A 13,679-nucleotide genomic window follows, 5' to 3' on the forward strand; every position below is an offset into this window, starting at 1 on the left:
ATCCACGATGCTGAGAATGACGTGAGTAGCACGTGTAGCGAGTTGGTCTTACCGCAGGGAAAGGGTCCACAGCCAGATAGGGAATGGAAGACCAGCAGGAAGAGTAGAGCAAGGAAGGTAGTGCAGGGGTCCCCTGCGGTCATCCCCCTGCAAAACAGATACACCGCTTTGGGTACTGTTGAGGGGAATGACTCATCAGGGGAGGGCAGCAGCAGCCAAGTTCATGGCACCGTGGCTGGCTCTGCTGCACAGGAAGGCAAGAAAAAGAGTGGGAGAGCGATAGTGATAGGGGATTCAATTGTGAGGGGAATAGATAGGCGTTTCTGCGGCCGCAACCGAGACTCCAGGATGGTATGTTGCCTCCCTGGTGCAAGGGTCAAGGATGTCTCGGAGCGGGTGCAGGACATTCTGAAATGGGAGGGAGAACAGCCAGTTGTCGTGGTGCACATTGGTACCAACGACATAGGCAAAAAAAGGGATGAGGTCCTACGAAACGAATTTAAGGAGCTAGGAGCTAAATTAAAAAGTAGGACCTCAAAAGTAGTAATCTCGGGATTGCTACCAGTGCCACGTGATAGTCAGAGTAGGAATCGCAGGATAGCGCAGATGAATACGTGGCTTGAGCAGTGGTGCAGCAGGGAGGGATTCAAATTCCTGGGGCATTGGGACCGGTTCTGGGGGAGGTGGGACCAGTACAAACCGGACGGTCTGCACCTGGGCAGGACTGGAACCAATGTCCTAGGGGGAGTGTTTGCTAGTGCTGTTGGGGAGGATTTAAACTAATATGGCAGGGGGATGGGAACCAATGCAGGGAGACAGAGGGAAACAAAAAGGAGCCAAAAGCAAAAGACAGAAAGGAGATGAGGAAAAGTGGAGGGCAGAGAAACCCAAGGCAAAGAACAAAAAGGGCCACTGTACAGCAAAATTCTAGAAGGACAAAGGGTGTTAATAAAACAAGCCTGAAGGCTTTGTGTCTTAATGCAAGGAGTATCCGCAATAAGGTGGATGAATTAATTGTGCAAATAGATGTTAACAAATATGATGTGATTGGGATTACGGAGACGTGGCTCCAGGATGATCAGGGCTGGGAACTCAACATTCAGGGGTATTCAACATTCAGGAAGGATAGAATAAAAAGAAAAGGAGGTGGGGTAGCATTGCTGGTTAAAGAGGAGATTAATGCAATAGTTAGGAAAGACATTAGCTTGGATGATGTGGAATCTACATGGGTAGAGCTGTAGAACACCAAAGGGCAAAAAACGTTAGTAGGAGTTGTGTACAGACCTCCAAACAGTAATAGGGATGTTGGGGAGGGCATCAAACAGGAAATTAGGGGTGCATGCAATAAAGGTGCAGCAGTTATAATGGGTGACTTTAATATGCACATAGATTGGGCTAGCCAAACTGGAAGCAATACGGTGGAGGAGGATTTCCTGGAGTACATAAGGGATGGTTTTCTAGACCAATATGTTGAGGAACCAACTAGGGGGGAGGCCATCTTAGACTGGGTGTTGTGTAATGAGAGAGGATTAATTAGCAATCTCATTGTGCGAGGCCCCTTGGGGAAGAGTGACCATAATATGGTGGAATTCTGCATTAGGATGGAGAATGAAACAGTAATTTCAGAGACCATGGTCCAGAACTTAAAGAAGGGTAACTTTGAAGGTATGAGGCGTGAATTGGCTAGGATAGATTGGCGAATGATACTTAGGGGGTTGACTGTGGATGGGCAATGGCAGACATTTAGAGACCGCATGGATGAAGTACAACAATTGTACATTCCTGTCTGGCGTAAAAATAAAAAGGGGAAGGTGGCTCAACCGTGGCTATCTAGGGAAATCAGGGATAGTATTAAAGCCAAGGAAGTGGCATACAAATTTGCCAGAAATAGCAGCGAACCTGGGGACTGGGAGAAATTTAGAACTCAGCAGAGGAGGACAAAGGGTTTGATTAGGACAGGGAAAATGGAGTACGAGAAGAAGCTTGCAGGGAACATTAAGGCGGATTGCAAAAGTTTCTATAGGTATGTAAAGAGAAAAAGGTTGGTGAAGACAAACGTAGGTCCCCTGCAGTCAGAATCAGGGGAAGTCATAACGGGGAACAAAGAAATGGCGGATCAATTGAATAAGTACTTTGGTTCGGTATTCACTAAGGAGGATACAAACAACCTTCCGGATATAAAAGGGGTCAGAGGGTCTAGTAAGGAAGAGGAACTGAGGGAAATCTTTATTAGTCGGGAAATTGTGTTGGGGAAATTGATGGGATTGAAGGCCGATAAATCCCCAGGGCCTGATGGACTGCATCCTAGAGTACTTAAGGAGGTGGCCTTGGAAATAGCGGATGCATTGACAGTCATTTTCCAACATTCCATTGACTCTGGATCAGTTCCTATGGAGTGGAGGGTAGCCAATGTAACCCCACTTTTTAAAAAAGGAGGGAGAGAGAAAACAGGGAATTATAGACCGGTCAGCCTGACATCGGTAGTGGGTAAAATGATGGAATCAATTATTAAGGATGTCATAGCAGCGCATTTGGAAAGAGGTGACATGATAGGTCCAAGTCAGCATGGATTTGTGAAAGGAAAATCATGCTTGACAAATCTTCTGGAATTTTTTGAGGATGTTTCCAGTAAAGTGGACAAGGGAGAACCAGTTGATGTGGTATATTTGGACTTTCAGAAGGCTTTCGACAAGGTCCCACACAAGAGATTAATGTGCAAAGTTAAAGCACATGGGATTGGGGGTAGTGTGCTGACGTGGATTGAGAACTGGTTGTCAGACAGGAAGCAAAGAGTAGGAGTAAACGGGTACTTTTCAGAATGGCAGGCAGTGACTAGTGGAGTGCCGCAAGGTTCTGTGCTGGGGCCCCAGCTGTTTACATTGTACATTAATGATTTAGACGAGGGGATTAAATGCAGTATCTCCAAATTTGCGGATGATACTAAGTTGGGTGGCAGTGTGAGCTGCGAGGAGGATGCTATTAGGCTGCAGAGTGACTTGGATAGGTTAGGTGAGTGGGCAAATGCATGGCAGATGAAGTATAATGTGGATAAATGTGAGGTTATCCACTTTGGTGGTAAAAACAGAGAGACAGACTATTATCTGAATGGTGACAGATTAGGAAAAGGGAAGGTGCAACGAGACCTGGGTGTCATGGTACATCAGTCATTGAAGGTTGGCATGCAGGTACAGCAGGCGGTTAAGAAAGCAAATGGCATGTTGGCCTTCATAGCGAGGGGATTTGAATACAGGGGCAGGGAGGTGTTGCTACAGTTGTACAGGGCCTTGGTGAGGCCACACCTGGAGTATTGTGTACAGTTTTGGTCTCCTAACTTAAGGAAGGACATTCTTGCTATTGAGGGAGTGCAGCGAAGGTTCACCAGACTGATTCCCGGGATGGCGGGACTGACCTATCAAGAAAGATTGGATCAATTGGGATTGTATTCACTGGAGTTCAGAAGAATGAGAGGGGACCTCATAGAAACGTTTAAAATTCTGACGGGTTTAGACAGGTTAGATGCAGAAAGAATGTTCCCAATGTTGGGGAAGTCCAGAACCAGGGGTCACAGTCTGAGGATAAGGGGTAAGCCATTTAGGACCGAGATGAGGAGAAACTTCTTCACCCAGAGAGTGGTGAACCTGTGGAATTCTCTACCACAGAAAGTAGTTGAGGCCAATTCACTAAATATATTCAAAAGGGAGTTAGATGAAGTCCTTACTACTCGGGGGATCAAGGGTTATGGCGAGAAAGCAGGAAGGGGGTACTGAAGTTTCATGTTCAGCCATGAACTCATTGAATGGCGGTGCAGGCTAGAAGGGCTGAATGGCCTGCTCCTGCACCTATTTTCTATGTTTCTATGTTTCTATATTTCTATACAGGGAGGTCCTCTTCCCAGTTTACAGGCAAAGGAGACCTCCACAAGCAACAAAAAGAATCTGGCTGTATATTGCTGAGGAGATCAGCAGCAGGGATGTGGTCAAGAGGATACAGTGCAGGAAGCACGTCAATGATCTCATGAGGTCAGGAAAGGTGAGTGCAAAGCCACACACCCCTCATTCTGAAGTGCCTGTCAACACATCCCATCACTCTGCCTTCCCAAGGCTACTCCTGCACATCATTACTCACATCAACATACCTTGCACATCCACCCATCCCTCTCTATGTGCATACTCTCATCCCTATCTGACTAATAGACCCCTCACACCATATCCTGATGCAATCATAGCAAGTAACACCACAGAAGGAGGCCATTTGGCATTGGCACGCCATTCCCTCATTGTCACCCTCTATAGATGTAACCCATCCATTCCTTACACTCATTCCATCATTCTCACTGAAACTTCTCTTTTTTCCCATCTTGCAGGAAAAGAGAGCCCACAACAACAGGGAAAGGCAGAGAACTGGAGGAGGCCCTCCAGTAATTGCACATCTCACAGCAGAGGAGGTGGCTCTGGAAATTTCGGGATCTCCAGAGATGCTGGCAGTGGAAGATGGAGAAAAGGGCACATACCTGCAACCTGGTGACAGAATTACATCTCAAAGACACAATCACCTGTATGGTGACTGATGTCAGCAGCCAGTGAAATGTCATCATGTGCATAATGGTAACGTTACCCATTCTTATTATAACACATCTAATTTATCTCTTTACTCTTACACAGGTGCATTAACTGCCCCCTGTTATGTTTCAAATAAAGCATTGTAACTGAGTACTGTAGACTTGAGTAAGTGTGACCTTAGTCTCTTTATTCTGACTCCAGAGTGCTGGCACAGCATGGGAGGCCTGCTTATATGCTGGGATCCCTTAAGACTCCAACAGATGCACCCTCTGGTGGCAGTAGAATGCTGGTTACAAGGTGTTGCATACATAACAACCCCATCACCCCTCTTCCCTTGCCCCCACTCACACCCATGCAGTCCAGCAGGAGGAGGAAGATGACTCCTCAGAGGAACCTCCAACCTCTGAGGGTGCGGCGTCAGCAGACTGAAGTGCACCCAGCATCAGCGCAGATACGCACACCTCGGTGGGTCCTTTGCACCATAGAGTCGAGTTGTTACCTGGTATCTCACAATTCATAAGTGAGCAACAACAGCTGTTGTTGACAAGGACAGCAGTGGAGACTCCTCGCCGGAGGGCTCAGAATGCTCCAAGCCCTGCTGCGCAGATGCTGAGCCTCAGGGGCCATCGAGAAAGAGGGTGATCTTGGAGGGGCAGCAACAATTGCATGAGGTTCTGGCATCTTTTGCAGCAGCCATGTCTGCAAATGTTCAGAGAATGGTGGAGTCCATCTCCAACATGAGCACCATCATATCACAGGCAATGGCAATGATGTGCTCTTCCATGGAAAGGATGGCCACCTACATGGAGTAGCAAATACACCACACATATGAGCACATGCTAGCTGTGGACAATAGATGGCAGGCGCTCATAGACCCCCTCTCAAATAGGGATGTAAACATTGATCTGGGCGTTCATGGCCCCACTTCTGTGCAGCAAGGTGCTTGCCAGCTCCTTGCTAGCCGAGAACTGCGGGTGGCCCATGAGAGAGATGATGGTGAGAGGGGACATGGAAGTGGAGGCTCTTCTCAAAGTGTTCCCATTTCTCTTCCATTGCCTACATCTCAGTCAGAGCCCCAGATGCTTCCTTGGATTGCGATGGCTGAGTGTGCCCCTGCACAGTCGCAGGAGGAGCAGACTTTGGCGGGGCCATCACAGGCTCCAAAACCCAGAGGACATCCAGCAAAAGTGTCTACTCAGTTGCAGGAGGGAAGTGAGCAGCCTGTAACTGCCTCTGCTGAAGCCACAGGGGTTGCACATCATAGAAGCACTTGCAAAAGAGAAATGAAACAAAAGTATATGCACAAGGATAGGTACATGGGTGTATAACAAAAATGCCAGTGCCAAGTTTCAGTTGTTTTGATTGCACACCTAAATGTTTTTCTTTGCAACACTTTCGGGTCTTGACCATTTTTGCCTCAAACCTTGGAAGTGGCTTTGTTACTTTGAGTGAATGGTGACACATTATTTAACCTCGAGCACCAGGGCTTTGGGTGAGAGCAATGGATTAGTCATTATAGGGATGCTTTATGGTGTTGTGGTGGGGGCAGGGGAGGGCAGGGGGGTGGGGGGAGAAACTTAGTAGCCACATGGCTCAATTGGAGCAAGTTAAGTAAATCTGGCCAGATTCCCGGGCACCAATGTGCGCCGCTGCTGATGACATCTGCACCTCAGTACCCTCCTCCTCTTCCTCCTTTTCCGCCTGCTCATCCTCCTCCTTCTCTTCCACCTGCTTGTCTGCCTCCTTTTCCATCTCCTCCTCTGAAGTGTGCTGTGTGCTGTGCGCCATGCCCTCCTGCAGCTCCGATCCTTGCTGCTGTTCTATGTTGTGCAACATGCAGCAAACAACGATAATTCTGGAGAAACTGGCTGGTGCATACTGAAGGGCTCCTCCAGATCTGTCAAGGCATCTGAAGCGTATCGTCAACATGCCTATTGCTTGTTCTTTGACACATCCGATGGAGATGTGGCTCTCATTATGACGTTCCTCAGCATTAGTACTTGGCCTCCTCAAGGGTGTCATGAGCCATTTCATCAGTGGATAGTCCTTATCTCCAAGCAGCCAGCCGGTAAGTCTGTTTGGAGATGCAAAGAGCTGAGGGAGGGTGGACTGGCACAGCACGAAAGAGTCATGACAGCTGCAGGGAATCTGGTGCACACATGCATGATGATCTTTTATGGTTGCAGATGAGCTGCACATTGAGGAAGTGGAAGCCTTTGTGGTTCACAGACACTCCAGGGGTCTGATGGGGTGCCTTCATGGCCACATGGCACCACACTTTAGGAAGGATGTGAAAGCTTTGAAGAGGGTGCAGAAAAGATTTACAAGAATGGTTCCAGAAATGAGGGGCTTCAGTTACATGGATAGACTGGAGAAGCTGGGGTTTATCTCCTTGGAGCAGAGAAGGTTGAGAGGAGATTTGATAGAAGTGTTCAAAATCATGAGGGGTCTGAACAGAGTAGATAGAGAGAAACTGTTTCCATTGGCAGAAGGGTCGAGAACCAGAGGACACAGATTTAAGGTTATTGGCAGAAGAACCAAAGATGATGTGAGGAAAAACTTTTTTACGCAGTGAGTGGTTAGGACCTGGAATGCAGTACTTTATAGGGTGTTAGAGGCTTTCAAAAGGGAATTGGATAAGTACATGAATGGAAAATACTTGCAGATCTACAGGGAAATGGCAGGGGAGTGGGACTAGCTGAAGTGCTCTTGCAGAGAGCCAGCACATACTCTATGGGCTGAATGACCCCCTTCTGTGCTGTAACTATTCTATGATTTGTGCAGTCGATGATGCCCTACACCTGTGGGAAACCAGCCACAGCTGCAAAGCCAAGCGCCCGCTCAGTAACATTGGCCTTATCAGTGGCAAAGTTGATATAATTGACTGACTTGTGAAAATGGCATCGGTCACCTGGGTGATGCATCTGTGGGCGGCCGACTGCGAGATCCCGCAAATGTCTGCTGAAGATCCCTGGAAGGAGCCTGAGGCAAAGAAGTTGATGGCGGTGGTGACTTTGATAGTCACTGGTAAGGAGTGTCCAGCAGGACCTCTAGGCAGCAGGTCTTGTTCCAGCAAGCTACAAATGTCTGCCTTGACCTGCCGTGATAGCCTGGGCCTCCTGAAGCACTGCTGATCAGTCATGTTGAGGAAGCTTATCCTGTGCCTGTATACCCTGTGTTGGGGGCATCGCCTCCGATGTGCTGCAGCCCTGTGATGCCCCCCTCTCTCATGTGAAGCATCAAGTTGTTGAGGAAAAGGCTGCTGCTGCTGCTGTTGCTGGTGTGGCTGGTGTTAGTGGTGAGGCTCATCTTGGTCCGATTCTGAGGACCAAGGTGAGAGAGTATATGCGACACCCGTGCTGATGTTGTTGATAATAGGTCAATTAGCAATGAGAGAGCCAATCCCTCAGTGTTGTGATAGTGACTAGCAATGACCCGGGGTGTGTATGAGAATGACTTCCGAGGTTTCAGCAATGACCTGCAAGTTCCAGAATCCTAAATCTGTGCACAAAATGGAGTCATCAACAGTCTTTCCCTAAATCAACTAATGATGTGTCAGGTGTGTGTATTTATCTGGTATTCCGAGCTGTCAACAACCTGACTGCCTGCCTCTCTTCCGCTCTTACATCCGGTCCAGGGTGTCCTTGGAGATGGAGCACGCGGTGTCCACCGGTACGCTCGCGGCCTTCCGCGAGAGGTGGGCACCGGAGGGACTGGAGTGCATCATCACGCCCGGCAACCAAATTTTAATTTGATTTTACGTTTTAAAGTTTACTTTGTTTTCATTGCCGGTGCTTTTAGTGTCCCCCTTCCCTTTTATAGGGGGCACTGGAAAAATTTGATTTTAGCGCCCCAAAAAAAAAAACCAAAAACCAAAAAAAAAATAAAGGGGCCTTGAAAATGTCTGCTGTGTCACCCAGGTCTGGTGGCATGGTTTTAATGTTTTATGTTTCTGCAGGTTAACTCAAAAGAGTTCCGAGCTGTCAATTAATGCCCTCGCAAAATGATACAGAAATTTCGCCTCCCCTTCACAGGCGAGGTTCCCGGGCTCTCTGCTTCCCATGCTCATGCCTTTAAATTCAGAAGCTGCAGTTAAAAACCCCGTCAAGGGTTTGATAATAAGCATTTAATGAGTTTAATTTAGGTCGCCCACCTCTCCCGATTGGGCCCGTGGCAGGTTTGTAAACGAGTTAAAGGAGGCAGCATGACAGCAGATTCTTGATGCATATTTTTGTTATTTTTACAGCTGACCCACCTCCAAACCCACACGCATGGCAACGGGAAACTTCCGGCCCTTGTCTTCGGTCCCCAGCACAAACTCCATTCCCTAGCCACTGATGACATCCTTCTCCCTAGCATCTGTTTGAGGCTGAACCAGACTGTTTGCAACCTTGGTGTGATATTTAAACCTGAAATGAGTTTCTGACCACACCATCACTAAGACTGTCTATTTCTACCTCTGTAACATCACCTGTCTCCACCCCTGCCTCAGCTCATCTGCTGCTGAAGCCCTCATTCATGCCTTTGTTACCGCTAGACTTGCCTATTCCAATGCACTCCTGGCCGGCCTCATATGTTCTACCCTACATAAACTTGAGGTCATCCAAAACTCTGCTGCCCATATCCTAACTCGCATCAAGTCCCACTCATCCATCACTCCTGTGTTTACTGACCTACATTGGCTCCTGGTTAAGCAATGCCTCGATTTAAAAATTCTCATCCTTGTTTTCAAATCCCTCCATGGCCTCGTCCCTCCCTATCTCTAATCTCCTCCAGCCCCTCAACCCTCCAAGATATCTGCACTCCTCTAAATCTGGCCTCTTGAGCATCCCTGATTTTAATCACTCAACCAATGGTGACTTTGCCTTCAGCTGCCAAAGCCCTAAGCTGTGGAATTCCCTCCCTAAACCTCTCTGCCTCTCTACCTCTCTTTCCTCCTTTAAGATACTCTTTCAAACCTATCTCTTTGACCAAGCTTTTGGTCATCTTCCCTGTGGCTTGGTGTCAAATGTTTATTTTATGACACTCCTGAGAAACACCTTGGGACGTTTTACTATATTAAAGGTGCCATATAAATGCGAATTGTTGCTGTTGTTGTTGTTTTTTGCTCACCATTGACATTGCATTATATTTTTGCCGCAAATTGCTGGAACGACAATCCAATAATGGTGCAGCGATGTCAGTGTCGCATCTGGGACCTCATGAACGATGTGCCCAATAATGTATGTCCTTAATTAATGAAAGAAAAGGATAGAGTAAGAAACAGCTAGAAAAACAGAGTAGGAAATTGAGTGACTTACAGTCAACTGAAATATAGACAGAAAAAGGAATAAAGAGAGGGAAAGAGAGTGGATTAAGGGAATAAAAAGAGACGGAAAGGAAAAGTAAGAAAAAATAAATAAAAAAACAACAACAGAAGAAGAGGACACTGTAACCCAGTTGACTTTGAGAATTGTTGCACTGCTCCTTGAGAAGTGAATGCTGGGTAGGATGTAAATTATACAAACATTCTGATAGCCACCCTGTCCATCAGGAGCAGTGGAACACCCAATGGCCTAGACCTTCCACTTTTTTTGCATCGATACCGCCCACTTAATGTCCATTTTAACGCTGAGATGAGGCATAACGCCCAGATATCGACCATTTAGAAACAAAATGGAAAATACCGCCCATGTACCGCTCACTTATCGCCCAGCATTACTTTAGGCATGTAGTTAACGCCAAGAATTAATAATACCGCCCGCCCATTTTTTTTGCCGTAAAGATCAGAATGGGTGAAACTAACACCCATAATATCACCGAGCGTTACTTTCGGCACCTCGCCCACATATTGCCGAAAATATCGCGCGCCGAAAAACCCGCTGAGAAAAAGTTGCTCTCACCTGAACTAAACCCAGCGGTATGGACGCCATGTTGTAAATCAGAGGTCGGTTCATATAAAAAGCTGCTTCAAGCTCTGGGGAGTTTTGATGTACTGTGCAGTTCTTTTAAGGTGATTTGAACATCTGAACAAACATCTTATCATACTGTGGATGATTTGAATTTATTTGAGGTGTTTTAGTAGGTAAATTTATTGCTTGTGAACAATAGGTATAATACTGATTGTAATGGGGTCTGTCATTTCTCAGCCTGTATTGATGACTACGCACATGCTGCAGACTACAAATGGCAGAAGGTATATTCAACAGCATTATGTGCCCAGTCAAAGAAGTGGCAGGCTGAGGAGGAGGACAAGAACTTTCACCCCACGCACTTACAGGGAGAAGCGGTCTTATCTGAGACAATGCGCAACAAGGTTATGTGAAATAAAAAACATTTAATGAGAACATTTGTATAAACTCATAATTATAACTGTAAAAAACACCCCACCCCACAACAAATTGATGACATTTATATAATTCATAAAAGTGTTCACATTTCAAACAAAACTTCATAATCAAAGAACACAAATGCAAAAAAAACAAGGTACCCCCTCCCCCCTTCCCCCAAACCACCCAACAAAATAGCAGCCACAACATAAAAATACTGTGACCAATACAACTCCTGCGGCCATGCACCTCACTTTCCTTTCCCCTCCCGGCTTCTCCTCCCCACCTCAACCCCTTCCTCTCCTTACTCCAAGCCGCCTGGCCAAGGAGCTCCTCAGGCACTGCTTTATTGGGGGGGATGATGGCAGAACTGCTGGTTGGCCGGATTATGGGAGAGGATGGTCCCGAGGTGGGAACGTGCTCCGAACCAGAAGCAAGATCTTCCTCCTGGCTCTCATGTGTCATTGGTAATAGGGGTGCGGCACCTTGGGGTGCAGTGCCATGCTCCGGGACAACTAGAAGCGCTCTGCCACCAGTGTTCCTGGCTATCACCTCCAGGGCCTCCGCCATCCGCAGCACGTACTCGTTCATGGTGGCGGACATGCTGGCCAGCTGTTGGAATATGCACCCATTATCTGGAGGATCTGCTGACCTATCTCAACACTCCTCCTGGACAAGTGTACCATGTCCCCGCTCAGATCTGCCGCTTATGGAGTAGACCTGCTGCATTGAACCAATCTCCGCGTGGTCGGCGCCGTCATGGAGACACCTCGGGTGCCCTGCGGCAAGATGTTTGGGCCTGCTACCTCCGCTTTGGAGGAGGGCATGGCCACAAGAGCACTAGATGTAATCGGTGTTGAATGCATTATGGAGCTTGGCGATGCACGCTCCTTGAAGTCGGCACTGTCATCCGTGAAGAAGGCACCTTGCAGCTCCACGAGCGATAATCGGGACTCCTCAGCACCAGATGGACGATCATCCGGCGAGTTCGGTCTTGCAACCCCACCTTCTTGGCTCAGTGGTGTTGAAGGGGGCCAGGCTGCTGGCTGAGCTACAAAACATAAATGAGGTTATTAGAGGAGAAGGGGGTGCTAGGATCACAAGATGATTCCAACGCTACACACAGCATATGCTGACAAAAGCACCACTGCCATCAAAATCATCACAGACATCACATTTCATGACCATGACTAAATTCTGCATTGCAATGATTCTCATGAGGCCATCATTATTTAGAGAACACTTTTATCAATCATCTATCATATATTATTGGTCGGATATGAGTGGGTGTGGCATCTATTAACTTTACATCATGCAATGGTGTATACTTTACTCAGGTGGCATTACATCAGGTGCTGCTGCTGCATGCGTGGCTGACCAGGAGTGGCTCCCCACTAGTGCCAGCATCCGCTCCTCGATGTCGGTGAGCTCGCTGATGACTGGTGCGCCGCCATCCGTTCGCTGCTGCTCGGCCCTATTCTTCAAAAGCTTCTTAAGTAAAAGGTAACACCAGCACATCATGGCATGAGATCATTGCATGAGATCATTGCTAGGTACTGTCACAGAGACTGATACAACACATAACTGACAGATTTAATCATGATTATTCCGAAAATTATCATTCTTTTCCTAAAGGCATACACCGTTAACGCAGGCTTTGAGTGAAACATTCCCGGTATAAGTGCAAGACCTCACATCTGATTTTAATCACTCATTACACTTACAATTCAAATTATATAAATATATCAGTAAATGTAAACAAATGTAATACTCTGGCGGATCCGACAAGGTCGTTCCAGCCCTTGCAGCACTGGTTGCCCTCACGCACCTCGTTTGTCGCCGATGAGACCACCTCGGCTATGTAAGCCCATGTCTTCTGGTAGACCTTTGGGGTGGGCTTCCTATGCACACCCCGGGTCAATTGACCCCAGCGTGACTCTACCTCCAGCAGGAGGGAAGCATTTGCCTCTTCGGAGAATCTCCGAGCTTGTTTTCGTCCTCTTAATAGTTCCTCTCCCACCTCAGTGCTTTCACCAGCTTCCTCAGTCTCCACAGCGTGCTATGTTGTCTACTCCATCCCTTCCATTTTAACTATATTTTTTCCCCCAAAAGCTCTGGGGGAACAATGTTATTTGTGCTCACAAGTCTTTTTGCTTCTGGTATATCTCTCTCCTACCTCCCACAACAGCCAAACACCCACACAACGCACCCACACATGCTTTCAGTTCCTCTCGGCTCCCTCTCTCTCTTCTTCTGCGCATGTATTGATGACCCCTGACCTCCTGAAACACGGGAAACGGCCGTTGCCATGGCGTTGCTATGGACGGTGACAGTTTACGGCAAAAGGTCAAAAAATTTACCGCTAACGTCCATTTCAGATCGCTCGCGGTAAAACCCATTTTATAAAATGGAAAGTTGGGGTTTTGAAAATGGGCGATAATCCGGTGATCTCAAAACCCATATTTACTGCCAACGCTGAAAATAATGCCCATTTTGGGGCGATCTGCACAGAAGTGGAAAGTCTAGCACATAGTGTATGCCATTGCACTGCTTTCATTGGCACATAGAAATTACTAAACAAGAAAAGACCAAGATCCGTCTAGTACGCCTTCTACCATCCTAGTAGTTGTATAACACAATGAAAATAGAGTTGTTGACTAATCATACGAATCAATCTCGATCAATTAGTCTGCAACAGACCCAGAAATGACAGGAAGAAAACCCCAGTGATGATCAGCTTTGGGAGCCACAGGCCCATGGTTACCACTTTCCTCACAACAATGCTACACTTACCACATGTTATGTCTCAAAT

This window comes from Pristiophorus japonicus, chromosome 4, assembly GCF_044704955.1.
Source record: "Pristiophorus japonicus isolate sPriJap1 chromosome 4, sPriJap1.hap1, whole genome shotgun sequence".
Lineage (NCBI taxonomy): Eukaryota > Metazoa > Chordata > Chondrichthyes > Pristiophoridae > Pristiophorus > Pristiophorus japonicus.